This window comes from Danio rerio, chromosome 17, assembly GCF_049306965.1.
Source record: "Danio rerio strain Tuebingen ecotype United States chromosome 17, GRCz12tu, whole genome shotgun sequence".
Classification (NCBI taxonomy): Eukaryota; Metazoa; Chordata; class Actinopteri; order Cypriniformes; family Danionidae; genus Danio; species Danio rerio.
The window spans coordinates 370887-388570 of NC_133192.1; the positions used below are offsets into that span (position 1 = coordinate 370887).

The 17684-nt window shown below is 40.4% G+C and overlaps 1 long non-coding RNA gene across 1 annotated transcript in view; it reads right to left on the minus strand.

Moving 5' to 3' along the window:
* Window positions 1-4323: 4323 nt before the first annotated feature.
* LOC141378488 (uncharacterized) overlaps window positions 4324-17684 on the minus strand; it is a 38886-nt gene continuing 25525 nt past the window's right edge. The window contains exon 10 of the long non-coding RNA XR_012393149.1: window positions 4324-4672. This is a non-coding gene — a long non-coding RNA (uncharacterized lncRNA). The remainder of the gene's footprint in view (window positions 4673-17684) is intronic.

Here is a 17684-nt window from a genome sequence, read left to right on the forward strand (position 1 = left end):
GGTGCTTCCCAGTGTTTGATTGCAGCTGGAAGGGCATTGTAGGGCATCACTGTGTAAGACATATGCTTGATAAGTTGGCGGTTCATTCCACTGTGGTGACCCCTGATTAATAAAGGGACTAAGCCAAAAAGAAAATGAATGAATGATGATATTAATACCTGCATATTAATGATGCTGTGGGCAACATGATGAACCTTTGAGCACGCAGCTTTTCAGGACCAGATGACACACAATGTGATCTAAAATACATGCAAATGGTGAGGGCGTGGCCTGTGAGTCACGCAACAGTCTGCTTTGTGTTCTGATTGGTATTTTATCCACCGGGGTTTTACACTTGTGGAATTTACATGAGAAACAGCTGTGTCTGAGGCTCACGGTGTGGCCACTTCCACACACTGATCTCTAATTATTCCACTATGCCTAGATATACCCAGACTGCCAAATCATCTCATCAGCAGCACGTGTACTGCGATGAGTGAAAAGCTGTCTTTATAGGGCACCTTTAAATGTGCGGTGGGCTATAGTGAGCATCATAGTGAAGAGCACTACAGAGTGTGCAGTAGCTCAGATTGAGACGCTGCTGGATCATCAGTATTCAGACACTACAGACTGTCTTCATTTCCACCCGTCTGTCCAACAAACACAAGCACACATCAGCTGTTGGTGAGGATTTCAGTCTCTGTGGCCTGCTCTGCGCTGTTCTCTAGTTCACTTCATTAACAGACACTTCATTAGTGTTAATGAGAGCGTTTCAGCAGCTCTAATCATCTATGATTACTGTCAGACCACAGTGATGTCACTCTGAAGATTATTATTAGAGTCATAACTGACAGATCATACTCGCATATGAGATGGAATAACTGTTTATCATTCAGTTATTGATGCACAGGCCTGTCACATCTGCCTGCTGACTTGATTCATAATAGTGCTCAGCATAAATGAGCACGCTCCCTTTCAATAACCTGTATTCTGATCTATTTCTCTGAGGATATAGACAATAATGTTTGGAGCATTTTTAAAGAAATCAGTTTTATTAAACAGTTACGTCCATTAAAATAAGAGTCTGCTTACTAAACATCTTTAGGAATAGAAATATAATTCATTTAAATACAAACATGTTATTGCAAATATACATTTTACAACCCAAGCTCATTCTGAAAACGTAGTCCTGCGGACATTTCTGGAGACTGCAATTTACGTAGCCAGAGGTACGTATGGCCGAATTTCATTTTTTTAAGCGAACGCTACGGGCGGCGTGACGCCGTTCCCCTTCACGCTTGCCGGCTGACAGCTTACCTCTGTGAGGAGGGCTTTCCCACCGATACCAGTTTGTCCAGTTAGCTCGTCGTAAACGTCGGCGGAGTGGAGACACGGAGAGGAGCTGTCCGTGACGACCGGGTTTGTGTCCGGGGAAGAGTGGTAAGAAATCAGGTAAGACAAAAACAGTATGTAAAAAATAAAGTGAACGAGTTTATAACAGGGCGAGAATGTGGTGAAATCCAAAAATGTGGTCAAAATCAGGTGAGGGGGCTTTTCTTTTTCTGGGCGGCTTTTGTAAATCGTTGCTTGGGTTTAGGGAAGCAAGCAGGCGGGTGGGCGGGTGAGTCAATCAGTAAAACCGGTTGGGTTTAGGGAAGGAGGAGGAGGGTGGGTCGGGTTGGCCGATTGGCCGGTCGCTCATTCAGTCAGTCAGTCAGACAGACGGTCACTCGACAGTGGCCTCTGCTGGCCTTACGTGAGAACAGCGCAGGCGCAAAATGAGAGATATTCGAAATGTGAAAAAGCGAACACAGCAGCCTCTCACGGATTCGCAAAAACAAATACTACAAAAATACGTACCTCCTGGGACGTATTTCGCGGTCTCCAAAAACGTCCACGGAACTGCGTTTTCAGAATGAGCCTGGGTTGACATTTTATGTTTTTTCTTGATTTTTCCTGTTCATAAAAATTTGATTTAATATTTTTCTCCAACATATTAAGTTGCAGGTACTAATGTTTGGACTGTGGAAGAAACCGGAGCACCCGGAGGAAACCCATGCCAACACAGGGAGAACAACCAAACTCCACACAGAAACACCAACTGACCCAGCTGAGGCTCGAACCAGCATGCTAACCACTGAGCCACAGTGCCACCCTATCATAAATTAATATAGGAAAGAGGTAGAGGAGTAGGGGTGGATTGGGGATTTTTCAAGATGAAGATAACTAAGGTGAGAAAATCTGGTTATTTATGTGTGTTTGGATTCATCTGATTGGTCAATCATGTTATATCTGATGCGGGACCAGCTGTGGTCAATCATAAGCACGAGATCCTCTCGGAATTAACTTCACAAAGTGTTGCAGAAAAAAATACTTGATATAAAGGGCCATGAAACGCCCTGGTCTCAGGAGGGTGTTTTACACCTCTAGTTTGAATAAAGTCAGGAAAGTGGGCGTGTCCAGCTCTGTTTAGGTGGGAGTGTCGGGGGAGGGAAAGAGGGAAGGGTTTGCATGAAAATGGGAGGTTTAGTTTGGGCACGCTCTGATTATCACAGAGGCAAAACAACACACATATGCAGAGGAGAAAGACAGTGGCCGCGTCTACATGGACATCAGTAATGGAATTATTTTCCAAATTATTATTTTGTGGACTTTAACTGCAGTTCAGCACTTTCACTTTCATTCAGGAGCATTTCCTGCATGCCCCCTGCAACAAACTAGATACTGTATGTAGGAACTGCTGGAGAGTGTAGATTTAATGCCGCACGGCGAACGGGAAAAAAAATCTCTGCATTTCTCGTTAACTCAGATGCACAGTAGGAATCGTCAGAAAGCTGTGTGTGTATCGACTATCCTGACACAACATGCGGTGTAAATCCTCCATGACCGTAATAGTCTGATTGCAGTGTTTCCATGTTTACACTGAGAGCAGCATTTACAGCAGATCATTCAGTCTATAATACTGTAGAGATATGACCCTACTGTACACTGAGTAACTCAATCATTCTGACTAAGCTCTGTTTAAACACTGAAAGAGTTCTGCTGACCATACCAACTCACTTTACCTCTGAATAAACATAAGCAAAGAGCCCTGACCACACACTGAGCACATCTGTAGAGACAGAACAATCAACACCAACTGGAGCCGTCGCGTCTTTATTAAGAGGAGACGAGCGGCAGATGCAGATGAGGAAAGCTGTCGGGTGATAACGCTCCTCACAGACGTGTTTCTGTGGCGTGTTAGCAGAGCGCTGTAGTCCACACGTGAGTCCAGCTGCGCTCTCATAGCGGGAAATGAAACTAAACCTTCATCACAGCACATTTATCAACACAACACTGACGACCCGTGTCTCTCAACAATTCTTCTGCTTCTGCTTGTTTTGGCAACACACCGCGGCGTCTGAACACTGTAACAGGTGAACACAGTCTTCACAGCTCTGTCATGCATATTCATGAAGCTGCACCTCACTCACAATAGAGCGCGCTGATTGGTTCACACCAAGTCTTTCTCCTGAGTTAATGCTGAACGCTCAGAGACGTCACGTTGTACTCGCCGGTACACACATCCAGTCTCCACGCTGGAGTTTACACAAGGATCTAATCGGCGTGACGCAGCTTCAACATTTATTCTCAAACTGGAAGAACGAATTTGCCGGATATAACGCAAAAACAACCAATCTTCACTAGTTAGTGAGATATGTGTGTCCTCTGTGTTTATAGCAGTGTGGGGCACATATCTGACTGTCAACAGCTCAAAGCATGTGCTCTGGTGCTTCGTGATCCTTTAAGAATCTTTCAATGTTTGGACTTAAATCAGGGGTTTCTTAAAGGAAATATCAGCACGTCATCACACTGCAAGTAATGTATCTTTTCTAGTCCACAAATCCCAAATCAATAATCCTTTTCTAGACTAGTAAAAGCATATTGTCTAGTTCTGAGAAATCATGAGTCAAAATGAAGAGAGTTTTCAATAAAACAATCTGACAATGGGGGAAGAGAAGTACTCCCCTGTTAAAGTGAAAACAAGATTATTCTGCTCACCCCACTGGTGGATTATTCCACTTGTTTAAATAAGAAACTCTCTTCATTTTGACTCATTATCTCTGAAAACAACACCATATATCTTACTTGTCTAGAAAATGCTTCTTGATTTACGAGTTTTTAGATATTTGGACTAGAAACAGGACACAAACTCTGAGTAAGATAGTCATTTTTGTTGCAATGCAGAATAGTAAATGCAGAATCCTTGAGGAAACAGTAAGAGTTAAAAGGCTAATAAAAGCGCAGTAAATATCAGCAGCTGTTTGATTATTATTCCCTCACAGCAGCAGAGCATTAGCCACTCATTTCATAAAGCCTTCATTAATGCTGTGTGTGTGTGTGTGTGTGTGTCATACACTGAATAACATCAATAAAACACTAACTGGGCCTATACAGCATCACAAACATCAGAAACAGGTCAGTACAATTAGCACAAAGCAAACATATGTGTGTATTCTCAGCTGTACTGTAAGCGGGAGACAGTGCTTTTAATAATAGTGAGCATTAATCTGGTGCTGTATTCAGCGCATCTCGTCTGTGTGTCGGACTCGTACCTCTGAGATAATTGGGTCCAGTGTGGATTCCAGCCAGCTTTATACATATGCAGGCAGCGGTTGTCATGGCAACAGAGGGAGCGACACATTCTCCCGCTCTATTTTCAGCCACACACACACACACACACACACACACACACACACACACACACACACACACCTGTGAGATCAACACACCTGCATTCACTCTGAACACAGCAGCTCACTGTAATCAGTGTAGACAGCAGGATCTGTCATGCACTAAATAAAGAAATTAATGAGAATGAGGGTGGCATGGTGCCTCAGTGGTGTTGCACTGTCACCTCACAGCAAAAAGGTCTCTGGTTTGAGTCTCGGCTGGGTCAGTTGGTGTTTCTGTGTGGAGTTTGCATGTTCTCCCCGTGTTGGTGTGGGTTTCCTCCGGGTGCTCCGGTTTCCCCCACAGTCCAAACACATGCGCTATAGGGGAACTGATCAACTACACTGGCCGTAGTGTATGAGTGTAAGTGTGTGTGTGTGTGTGTGTGTGTGTGAGAATAAGTGTGTATGAGTGTTTCCCAGTACTGGGTTGCAGCTGGAAGTAAAACATATGCTGGAATAGTTGGCGGTTCATTCCGTTGTGGCAACCCCTGATGAATAAAGCAGTGAGCCGAAGGAAAATGAATGAATGAATGAACCAATGAAATGTATGCGCTCGTTTGAGCCCCGCCTCTTTCTCTTTATATGGTGTTCATACTGCACCTGCTCACTGGACGAAGCGTCATAGTGCAACACAGAGCATTACACATGAGCAATACTGCAATGCTGCTTTCTCAAATGATTTTTATAGGATATAAGTCAAATAATTAAGTCCTAATCCTGAGAGAGTGTCAGTGAAAATGAACTAAATTAATGTCTCTGTTAATTATACACAACATTACTATATACAACATTATATACATAATTATGAATAATGAGCTAGTTTAGTGGAAGAAGCTGCAGGTTTGACTGATGTTTCTATCTGATATTTTCTCTCTGAATACTATATTTCATTTCAAGGATGAGAATGATTATAATCTGAATATAACTGCAGAGCAGGAGTTCCCAAATGTTTCAGCTTGCAACCCCTAAAATAACAGTGACTTGCGACCCCCAATATCCTCTGAGGTGGTTATAAAAAATATAGATCTTGCACCCAACGCTGCACACCACTGGTGGATGGAGTATGGAAACCTCATACTCCACTACCAGCAGCAGAACTCGCCTAGAAGTGTAGTGCAGTAGAGAAACAGCATCTGCTGTGAGTATTACCCAGAGTAAACAGTAGAGCTTTCAAAAGTGCACAAGAGTATTTACATGTCATGTGTGTAAACGTAATATTCTGTAGTGCATTTAGTGATTATCCAGCAGGCATACAACGTCAGAGGCATTAATATTAGGTTAGATTTAGGTTGTGATGTCAGGTGAACAAAATTTAAAACTAGCCAGCATCTATAAGGACGATCTTACTTTGATGTCCTATAATGACGTCAAATGATGTTGATATTTGGTTGATTTTAGGTTGTTAGAAAGTGACCAAAATTAATGTCGAGCCAACATTTTAAACCAGCGTCTTGCTGACGTCAAACACTGACATTTATTCATCAGGTATGCATGCCAACCAAAATCCAACATCTGATAGACGTCATAGTGCTAACATCAACACAACGTCAAGCTGTAGCATCACTAGACGTTGACATTTGGTTGATTTTAGGTTGAACGTTGGACATTGGCATCGGCCTGACATTAAATTCTGACGTCAACCTGATTTTCATTTCCAAACAAACTGCGACGTCTCTATGGTGTTGGGGTACAACATCAATCTGACAGTAAACATCCGTCATCTTCTCATCAGTGACATAATCTAAACCAGTGTTTCTCATCTGGTGGGTCGTGACTCAAAACTGGGTCTCGGAGTGTGTAGTAAAAAAAACAACAAAAATAAAATGTTTTACTTATTTTGCTTATATCAGACTTTTATTTTGAAATCCGTGTGCGACAACTGAACTTTTCCTTACCCTAACCTCTGTTTACAGTATTTGACCTATATACTCTGTAATATTACTATAATTTGATGCATTTTGTTAAATGGCACCAATAAAATATTGTTTATTTGTAAGCCTTGGTGATTTTCTTATTATTTATCTGTCACTACTTGTGCATGTTAACAAATAAATACAAATGAATTATAATTCCTAAAATTATATTATAGTTCCTAAAAATTTGGGTCGCGGCATGATGACTATGTACAAATGTGGGTCCCATGGCCAAACCAGTTGAGAATCCCTGATCTAAACAGTCTCTGGGTCAGTGTGTGTCAAGATTTTGGACATCTTCTTGGACACTTTTAATGCTTCCAAACAGTTTACTTATAATTTTACTTATAAATGGCCCATGTGTTGAGGAGGTTCATTTTTATGTGCTTTACCTTCTATGTGTGACCTGATTGGACAGGAATCAGAGGACTGATTTCTCCAATCCTCATAGACAGAGGGTCTAATTTACTTTAGGAGAACGGCACTCAGAGATCATCCTCCATGTTCAGTTGTGGCCTGTATTTGTTTTTAATCTACATGAGTGCTGTAAAAGTGTCAGAAAGTTGAACCTGCTGCCATGAAATCAGTCTGCTGCATCTGACTCTATTGCTGTCTTTAATCTAACATAATCACCAAAGTCGCAATGCAATGGAAAACAAATGAGCATGTTGTTCTGTAACTATTAACCACTATTTTCTCTTCAGTAGGTTCTGGATAAAATACGATCATTCTAAAAGTTTAATCAAATGAATATGATTTCAGGAAATCACTAAGCGACCCCCACTTTGGGAAACACTATACTAGAGCACGCTCACAGCCATTATTTTAGGCATATTTAATCATATGCATGTAGCAAAATATGATATAATGTAGCTTTCATTTGGTCTGGTGAAAACAGCTTTTATGTCAATAATTACTTACACATTTATTAAAGTAAATGTTTGTGTATAGACTTACTTATTCATGTCATTAAATGCTTGAATGCTTGTTCTAATATAGGCCTAGTTCCAAGAAAATCTATGATCTCCACAGAAAGCAAATACAATAAGAGGCAGAAAAATATGCTTATATATAATAATTATTACATTCATATTCATATTTATTATTATCATTTATAATCTGTCTTAAAATGTATACATTAGCACCAGATAGAATGAATATTGTTAATATAATTAGCATTATTGAATCATCAGTCATTAATTGTTTATTATCAGGCTAGTGACTAAATGAAATGGATTTTCTGAACTGTGAGAATGTCAGATTCTTATTCATTCTCAATCCCTTTATTAATCAGGGGTCGGCACAGCGGAATGAACCACCAACTATCCCAGCATACATTTTACAGAGCAGATGCCGTTCCAGCTGCAACCCAGTACTGGTAAACACCCATACACACTCATTTACACACACACTCATACACTCTGGCCAATTTAGTTAATCAATTCCGCTATAGCGCATGTGTTTGGACCAACGCAATCTCACGGCAATTAGTAACTTTTTGATTTAGTGGCTAAATCGTATGAATTCCAACAATCTAATTTAGTACGACTTTCTCATCACCCAATGACAGTTGGGGTTAGGGGTGGGGTTGGGTGCCACGCCTCCTTTTAAAAATCGTACATTTTCGTACAACTTAACTCGTACAAATTCGTACGAATTAGCCACTAAACTGACAAAATGTAAAATACGTACGTTTCCTCAAGAGATCAGGCTGGTTTGGACTGTTTGGGAAACCTGAGCACCCAGAGGAAGCCCACGCCAACACTGGGAGAAAATGCAAACTCCACATAGAAACACCAACTGACTTAGCCGGGGCTCGAACCAGCGACCTTCTTGCTGTGAGGCCACAGTGAGACAGCTATGAGCCACTGTGCTGCCAATTTTAATAAAAACAAATAACAGAAAAACCCAAATATTAGCTTATATTTGAGCCAATAAATTTAATTCCACCAATTAGCACAGTGGTCGGTCTGGCCCATATTTACCATTTTACAGTGTGAGCATGTGTCTGCCCTCTTCATTATCTTCAAGACAGTTATTGATCATCATTAAAGCATAAAACAGACACATCTATTTCTCACACTACAGGAGGGTTCTGCTCCACTGACTTTAATCTGGAAATTTCCCTGGAGACTCAAAACCCTTTTACAGCTAGACCTGATCTGTACTTTACTGACAGAAACATGAGTTTCACCACCCCATCACACAAGCTCAGGTTCATGACTATTGAGCTAGATTCCTTTCCATCCAACTATTTTATGCACATTTTGAAAGATCACATATAAAACGCTTGATGAAAATGCTAAGATCTGCAAGAATTTTAAATTATGCATAAAAAATGTATGAGTAAGAAACCATTAATCTGATAATAATAGATGCTCATGAACAGCTGTAGTGAGTGTGTGTGTGCGCCGGCACTACATCAGTGACTGCACTTTAGTGCTGTAGTTTCTGCCGATCAGATGATCTGACAGATATAAATGTGTGTGTGAGGGTCTTTGTGTCATTAATGTTGGTCTGTAGATATAAATGTGTGTGTGAGGGTCTTTGTGTCATTAATGTTGGTCTGCAGATATAAATGTGTGTGTGAGGGTCTTTGTGTCATTAATGTTGGTCTGTAGATATAAATGTGTGTGTGAGGGTCTTTGTGTCATTAGTGTTGGTCTGCAGATATAAAAGTGTGTCAGGGTCTTTGTGTCATTAATGTTGGTCTGCAGATATAAATGTGTGTGTGAGGGTCTTTGTGTCATTAATGTTGGTCTGCAGATATAAATGTGTGTGTGAGGGTCTTTGTGTCATTAATGTTGGTCTGTAGATATAAATGTGTGTGTGAGGGTCTTTGTGTCATTAGTGTTGGTCTGCAGATATAAAAGTGTGTCAGGGTCTTTGTGTCATTAATGTTGGTCTGCAGATATAAATGTGTGTGTGAGGGTCTTTTTGTCATTATTGTTGGTCTGCAGATATAAATGTGTGTGTGAGGGTCTTTGTGTCATTAATGTTGGTCTGCAGATATAAATGTGTGTGTGAGGGTCTTTGTGTCATTAATGTTGGTCTGTAGATATAAATGTGTGTGTGAGGGTCTTTGTGTCATTAGTGTTGGTCTGCAGATATAAATGTGTGTGTGAGGGTCTTTGTGTCATTAATGTTGGTCTGCAGATATAAATGTGTGTGTGAGGGTCTTTGTGTCATTAGTGTTGGTCTGCAGATATAAATGTGTGTGTGAGGGTCTTTGTGTCATTAATGTTGGTCTGCAGATATAAATGTGTGTGTGAGGGTCTTTGTGTCATTAGTGTTGGTCTGCAGATATAAATGTGTGTGTGTGAGGGTCTTTGTGTCAGTAATGTTGGTCTGCAGATATCAATGTGTGTGTGAGGGTCTTTGTGTCATTAATGTTGGTGTGCAGATATAAATGTGTGTGTGTGAGGGTCTTTGTGTCAGTAATGTTGGTCTGCAGATATCAATGTGTGTGTGAGGGTCTTTGTGTCATTAATGTTGGTGTGCAGATATAAATGTGTGTGTGAGGGTCTTTGTGTCATTAATGTTGGTCTGCAGATATAAATGTGTGTGTGAGGGTCTTTGTGTCATTAATGTTGGTCTGCAGATATCAATGTGTGTGTGAGGGTCTTTGTGTCAATAATGTTGGTGTGCAGATATAAATGTGTGTGTGAGGGTCTTTGTGTCATTAATGTTGGTCTGCAGATATGAATGTGTGTGTGAGGGTCTTTGTGTCATTAATGTTGGTCTGCAGATATAAATGTGTGTGTGAGGGTCTTTGTGTCATTAGTGTTGGTCTGCAGATATAAATGTGTGTGTGAGGGTCTTTGTGTCATTATTGCTGGTCTGCAGGTATAAATGTGTGTGTGAGTGTATGTGTGTCATTAATGTTGGTCTGCAGATATAAATGTGTGTGTGAGGGTCTTTGTGTCATTATTGCTGGTCTGCAGGTATAAATGTGTGTGTGAGTGTCTTTGTGTCATTAATGTTGGTCTGCAGATATAAATGTGTGTGTGAGGGTCTTTGTGTCAGTGATGTTGGTCTGCAGATATCAATGTGTGTGTGAGGGTCTTTGTGTCATTATTGCTGGTCTGCAGGTATAAATGTGTGTGTGAGTGTCTTTGTGTCATTAATGTTGGTCTGCAGATATAAATGTGTGTGTGAGGGTCTTTGTGTCATTAATGTTGGTCTGCAGATATAAATGTGTGTGTGAGGGTCTTTGTGTCAGTAATGTTGGTCTGCAGATATCAATGTGTGTGTGAGGGTCTTTGTGTCATTATTGTTGGTCTGCATATATAAATGTGTGTGTGAGGGTCTTTGTGTCATTAGTGTTGGTCTGCAGATATAAATGTGTGTGTGAGGGTCTTTGTGTCATTATTGTTGGTCTGCAGATATAAATGTGTGTGTGAGGGTCTTTGTGTCAGTAATGTTGGTCTGCAGATATCAATGTGTGTGTGAGGGTCTTTTTGTCAGTAATGTTGGTCTGCAGATATCAATGTGTGTGTGAGGGTCTTTGTGTCATTAATGTTGGCCTGCAGATATAAATGTGTGTGTGAGGGTCTTTGTGTCATTAGTGTTGGTCTGCAGATATAAATGTGTGTGTGAGGGTCTTTGTGTCAGTAATGTTGGTCTGCAGATATAAATGTGTGTGTGAGGGTCTTTGTGTCATTAATGTTGGTCTGCAGATATAAATGTGTGTGTGAGGGTCTTTGTGTCAGTAATGTTGGTCTGCAGATATAAATGTGTGTGTGAGGGTCTTTGTGTCATTATTGCTGGTCTGCAGATATAAATGTGTGTGTGTGAGGGTCTTTGTGTCATTAATGTTGGTCTGCAGATATAAATGTGTGTGTGAGGGTCTTTGTGTCATTAGTGTTGGTCTGCAGATATAAATGTGTGTGTGAGGGTCTTTGTGTCATTAGTGTTGGTCTGCAGATATAAATGTGTGTGTGAGGGTCTTTGTGTCATTAATGTTGGTCTGCAGATATAAATGTGTGTGTGAGGGTCTTTGTGTCATTAGTGTTGGTCTGCAGATATAAATGTGTGTGTGTGAGGGTCTTTGTGTCAGTAATGTTGGTCTGCAGATATCAATGTGTGTGTGAGGGTCTTTGTGTCATTAATGTTGGTGTGCAGATATAAATGTGTGTGTGTGAGGGTCTTTGTGTCAGTAATGTTGGTCTGCAGATATCAATGTGTGTGTGAGGGTCTTTGTGTCATTAATGTTGGTGTGCAGATATAAATGTGTGTGTGAGGGTCTTTGTGTCATTAATGTTGGTCTGCAGATATAAATGTGTGTGTGAGGGTCTTTGTGTCATTAATGTTGGTCTGCAGATATCAATGTGTGTGTGAGGGTCTTTGTGTCAATAATGTTGGTGTGCAGATATAAATGTGTGTGTGAGGGTCTTTGTGTCATTAATGTTGGTCTGCAGATATGAATGTGTGTGTGAGGGTCTTTGTGTCATTAATGTTGGTCTGCAGATATAAATGTGTGTGTGAGGGTCTTTGTGTCATTAGTGTTGGTCTGCAGATATAAATGTGTGTGTGAGGGTCTTTGTGTCATTATTGCTGGTCTGCAGGTATAAATGTGTGTGTGAGTGTATTTGTGTCATTAATGTTGGTCTGCAGATATAAATGTGTGTGTGAGGGTCTTTGTGTCATTATTGCTGGTCTGCAGGTATAAATGTGTGTGTGAGTGTCTTTGTGTCATTAATGTTGGTCTGCAGATATAAATGTGTGTGTGAGGGTCTTTGTGTCAGTAATGTTGGTCTGCAGATATCAATGTGTGTGTGAGGGTCTTTGTGTCATTATTGCTGGTCTGCAGGTATAAATGTGTGTGTGAGTGTCTTTGTGTCATTAATGTTGGTCTGCAGATATAAATGTGTGTGTGAGGGTCTTTGTGTCATTAATGTTGGTCTGCAGATATAAATGTGTGTGTGAGGGTCTTTGTGTCAGTAATGTTGGTCTGCAGATATCAATGTGTGTGTGAGGGTCTTTGTGTCATTATTGTTGGTCTGCATATATAAATGTGTGTGTGAGGGTCTTTGTGTCATTAGTGTTGGTCTGCAGATATAAATGTGTGTGTGAGGGTCTTTGTGTCATTATTGTTGGTCTGCAGATATAAATGTGTGTGTGAGGGTCTTTGTGTCAGTAATGTTGGTCTGCAGATATCAATGTGTGTGTGAGGGTCTTTTTGTCAGTAATGTTGGTCTGCAGATATCAATGTGTGTGTGAGGGTCTTTGTGTCATTAATGTTGGCCTGCAGATATAAATGTGTGTGTGAGGGTCTTTGTGTCATTAGTGTTGGTCTGCAGATATAAATGTGTGTGTGAGGGTCTTTGTGTCAGTAATGTTGGTCTGCAGATATAAATGTGTGTGTGAGGGTCTTTGTGTCATTAATGTTGGTCTGCAGATATAAATGTGTGTGTGAGGGTCTTTGTGTCAGTAATGTTGGTCTGCAGATATAAATGTGTGTGTGAGGGTCTTTGTGTCATTATTGCTGGTCTGCAGATATCAATGTGTGTGTGAGGGTCTTTGTGTCAATAATGTTGGTGTGCAGATATAAATGTGTGTGTGAGGGTCTTTGTGTCATTAATGTTGGTCTGCAGATATGAATGTGTGTGTGAGGGTCTTTGTGTCATTAATGTTGGTCTGCAGATATAAATGTGTGTGTGAGGGTCTTTGTGTCATTAGTGTTGGTCTGCAGATATAAATGTGTGTGTGAGGGTCTTTGTGTCATTATTGCTGGTCTGCAGGTATAAATGTGTGTGTGAGTGTATTTGTGTCATTAATGTTGGTCTGCAGATATAAATGTGTGTGTGAGGGTCTTTGTGTCATTATTGCTGGTCTGCAGGTATAAATGTGTATGTGAGTGTCTTTGTGTCATTAATGTTGGTCTGCAGATATAAATGTGTGTGTGAGGGTCTTTGTGTCAGTAATGTTGGTCTGCAGATATCAATGTGTGTGTGAGGGTCTTTGTGTCATTATTGCTGGTCTGCAGGTATAAATGTGTGTGTGAGTGTCTTTGTGTCATTAATGTTGGTCTGCAGATATAAATGTGTGTGTGAGGGTCTTTGTGTCATTAATGTTGGTCTGCAGATATAAATGTGTGTGTGAGGGTCTTTGTGTCATTAATGTTGGTCTGCAGATATAAATGTGTGTGTGTGAGGGTCTTTGTGTCATTAATGTTGGTCTGCAGATATAAATGTGTGTGTGAGGGTCTTTGTGTCATTAGTGTTGGTCTGCAGATATAAATGTGTGTGTGAGGGTCTTTGTGTCATTAGTGTTGGTCTGCAGATATAAATGTGTGTGTGAGGGTCTTTGTGTCATTAATGTTGGTCTGCAGATATAAATGTGTGTGTGAGGGTCTTTGTGTCATTAGTGTTGGTCTGCAGATATAAATGTGTGTGTGTGAGGGTCTTTGTGTCATTAATGTTGGTCTGCAGATATCAATGTGTGTGTGAGGGTCTTTGTGTCATTAATGTTGGTGTGCAGATATAAATGTGTGTGTGTGAGGGTCTTTGTGTCAGTAATGTTGGTCTGCAGATATAAATGTGTGTGTGAGGGTCTTTGTGTCATTAATGTTGGTGTGCAGATATAAATGTGTGTGTGAGGGTCTTTGTGTCATTAATGTTGGTCTGCAGATATAAATGTGTGTGTGAGGGTCTTTGTGTCATTAATGTTGGTCTGCAGATATAAATGTGTGTGTGAGGGTCTTTGTGTCAATAATGTTGGTGTGCAGATATAAATGTGTGTGTGAGGGTCTTTGTGTCATTAATGTTGGTCTGCAGATATGAATGTGTGTGTGAGGGTCTTTGTGTCATTAATGTTGGTCTGCAGATATAAATGTGTGTGTGAGGGTCTTTGTGTCATTAGTGTTGGTCTGCAGATATAAATGTGTGTGTGAGGGTCTTTGTGTCATTATTGCTGGTCTGCAGGTATAAATGTGTGTGTGAGTGTATTTGTGTCATTAATGTTGGTCTGCAGATATAAATGTGTGTGTGAGGGTCTTTGTGTCATTATTGCTGGTCTGCAGGTATAAATGTGTGTGTGAGTGTCTTTGTGTCATTAATGTTGGTCTGCAGATATAAATGTGTGTGTGAGGGTCTTTGTGTCAGTAATGTTGGTCTGCAGATATCAATGTGTGTGTGAGGGTCTTTGTGTCATTATTGCTGGTCTGCAGGTATAAATGTGTGTGTGTGTCTTTGTGTCATTAATGTTGGTCTGCAGATATAAATGTGTGTGTGAGGGTCTTTGTGTCATTAATGTTGGTCTGCAGATATAAATGTGTGTGTGAGGGTCTTTGTGTCATTAATGTTGGTCTGCAGATATAAATGTGTGTGTGAGGGTCTTTGTGTCATTATTGCTGGTCTGCAGATATAAATGTGTGTGTGAGGGTCTTTGTGTCATTAATGTTGGTCTGCAGATATAAATGTGTGTGTGAGGGTCTTTGTGTTATTAATGTTGGTCTGCAGATATAAATGTGTGTGTGAGGGTCTTTGTGTCATTATTGCTGCTCTGCAGGTATAAATGTGTGTGTGAGGGTCTTTGTGTCATTAATGTTGGTCTGCAGATATAAATGTGTGTGTGAGGGTCTTTGTGTCATTAATGTTGGTCTGCAGATATAAATGTGTGTGAGGGTCTTTGTGTCATTAATGTTGGTCTGCAGATATAAATGTGTGTGTGAGGGTCTTTGTGTCATTATTGTTGGTCTGCAGATATAAATGTGTGTGTGAGGGTCTTTGCGTCATTAATGTTAGTCTGCAGATATAAATGTGTGTGTGAGGGTCTTTGTGTCATTAATGTTGGTCTGCAGATATAAATGTGTGTGTGAGGGTCTTTGTGTCATTAATGTTGGTCTGCAGATATAAATGTGTGTGTGAGGGTCTTTGTGTCAATAATGTTGGTGTGCAGATATAAATGTGTGTGTGAGGGTCTTTGTGTCATTAATGTTGGTCTGCAGATATGAATGTGTGTGTGAGGGTCTTTGTGTCATTAATGTTGGTCTGCAGATATAAATGTGTGTGTGAGGGTCTTTGTGTCATTAGTGTTGGTCTGCAGATATAAATGTGTGTGTGAGGGTCTTTGTGTCATTATTGCTGGTCTGCAGGTATAAATGTGTGTGTGAGTGTATTTGTGTCATTAATGTTGGTCTGCAGATATAAATGTGTGTGTGAGGGTCTTTGTGTCATTATTGCTGGTCTGCAGGTATAAATGTGTGTGTGAGTGTCTTTGTGTCATTAATGTTGGTCTGCAGATATAAATGTGTGTGTGAGGGTCTTTGTGTCAGTAATGTTGGTCTGCAGATATCAATGTGTGTGTGAGGGTCTTTGTGTCATTATTGCTGGTCTGCAGGTATAAATGTGTGTGTGAGTGTCTTTGTGTCATTAATGTTGGTCTGCAGATATAAATGTGTGTGTGAGGGTCTTTGTGTCATTAATGTTGGTCTGCAGATATAAATGTGTGTGTGAGGGTCTTTGTGTCATTAATGTTGGTCTGCAGATATAAATGTGTGTGTGAGGGTCTTTGTGTCATTATTGCTGGTCTGCAGATATAAATGTGTGTGTGAGGGTCTTTGTGTCATTAATGTTGGTCTGCAGATATAAATGTGTGTGTGAGGGTCTTTGTGTTATTAATGTTGGTCTGCAGATATAAATGTGTGTGTGAGGGTCTTTGTGTCATTATTGCTGCTCTGCAGGTATAAATGTGTGTGTGAGGGTCTTTGTGTCATTAATGTTGGTCTGCAGATATAAATGTGTGTGTGAGGGTCTTTGTGTCATTAATGTTGGTCTGCAGATATAAATGTGTGTGAGGGTCTTTGTGTCATTAATGTTGGTCTGCAGATATAAATGTGTGTGTGAGGGTCTTTGTGTCATTATTGTTGGTCTGCAGATATAAATGTGTGTGTGAGGGTCTTTGCGTCATTAATGTTAGTCTGCAGATATAAATGTGTGTGTGAGGGTCTTTGTGTCATTGTTGGTCTGCAGATATAAATGTGTGTGTGAGGGTTTTTGTTTCTAATGTTGGTCTGCAGATATAAATGTGTGTGTGAGGGTCTTTGTGTCATTAGTGTTGGTCTGCAGATATAAATGTGTGTGTGAGGGTCTTTGTGTCATTATTGCTGGTCTGCAGATATAAATGTGTGTGTGAGGGTCTTTGTGTCATTAATGTTGGTCTGCAGATATAAATGTGTGTGTGAGGGTCTTTGTGTCATTAATGTTGGTCTGCAGATATAAATGTGTGTGTGAGGGTCTTTGTGTCATTATTGCTGCTCTGCAGGTATAAATGTGTGTGTGAGGGTCTTTGTGTCATTAATGTTGGTCTGCAGATATAAATGTGTGTGTGAGGGTCTTTGTGTCATTAATGTTGGTCTGCAGATATAAATGTGTGTGAGGGTCTTTGTGTCATTAATGTTGGTCTGCAGATATAAATGTGTGTGTGAGGGTCTTTGTGTCATTATTGTTGGTCTGCAGATATAAATGTGTGTGTGAGGGTCTTTGCGTCATTAATGTTAGTCTGCAGATATAAATGTGTGTGTGAGGGTCTTTGTGTCATTGTTGGTCTGCAGATATAAATGTGTGTGTGAGGGTCTTTGTGTCATTGTTGGTCTGCAGATATAAATGTGTGTGTGAGGGTTTTTGTGTCTAATGTTGGTCTGCAGATCTTCATTGTGTCAGATGTGAGATGTTGTTGTGCTGATTGAAAAAGGCCTCAGTCCTCTTTTAGTTCGTCATCACAGTGCTTCAGTATTCTTCCTCTTCTATTGTTATTCCCTCCAAAACTGTCTTGAGCATCTGTCTGTTCTCCTGTCTCACACCTTCAAAAGCCACATAATTCATTGCATAAATATTATTCTCATATTTAGCTGTAAGCATATCTACTGTAGAAAGTTTAAACACATGCTCTGTCTTACAGTTAATATGTTATCTTCTGAAAACATCAAATAAGCATAAACTGCAGATTTATTTGTGTGCACTGTTGTGTTTGGCTTGGTCTGATCTGTGGCGAATCTGCATGCTAATGACATGAGTTTAGTGTGTGTGTGTGTGTGTGTGTGTGTGTATGTGTATGCTGCTCAACACACTGCTGA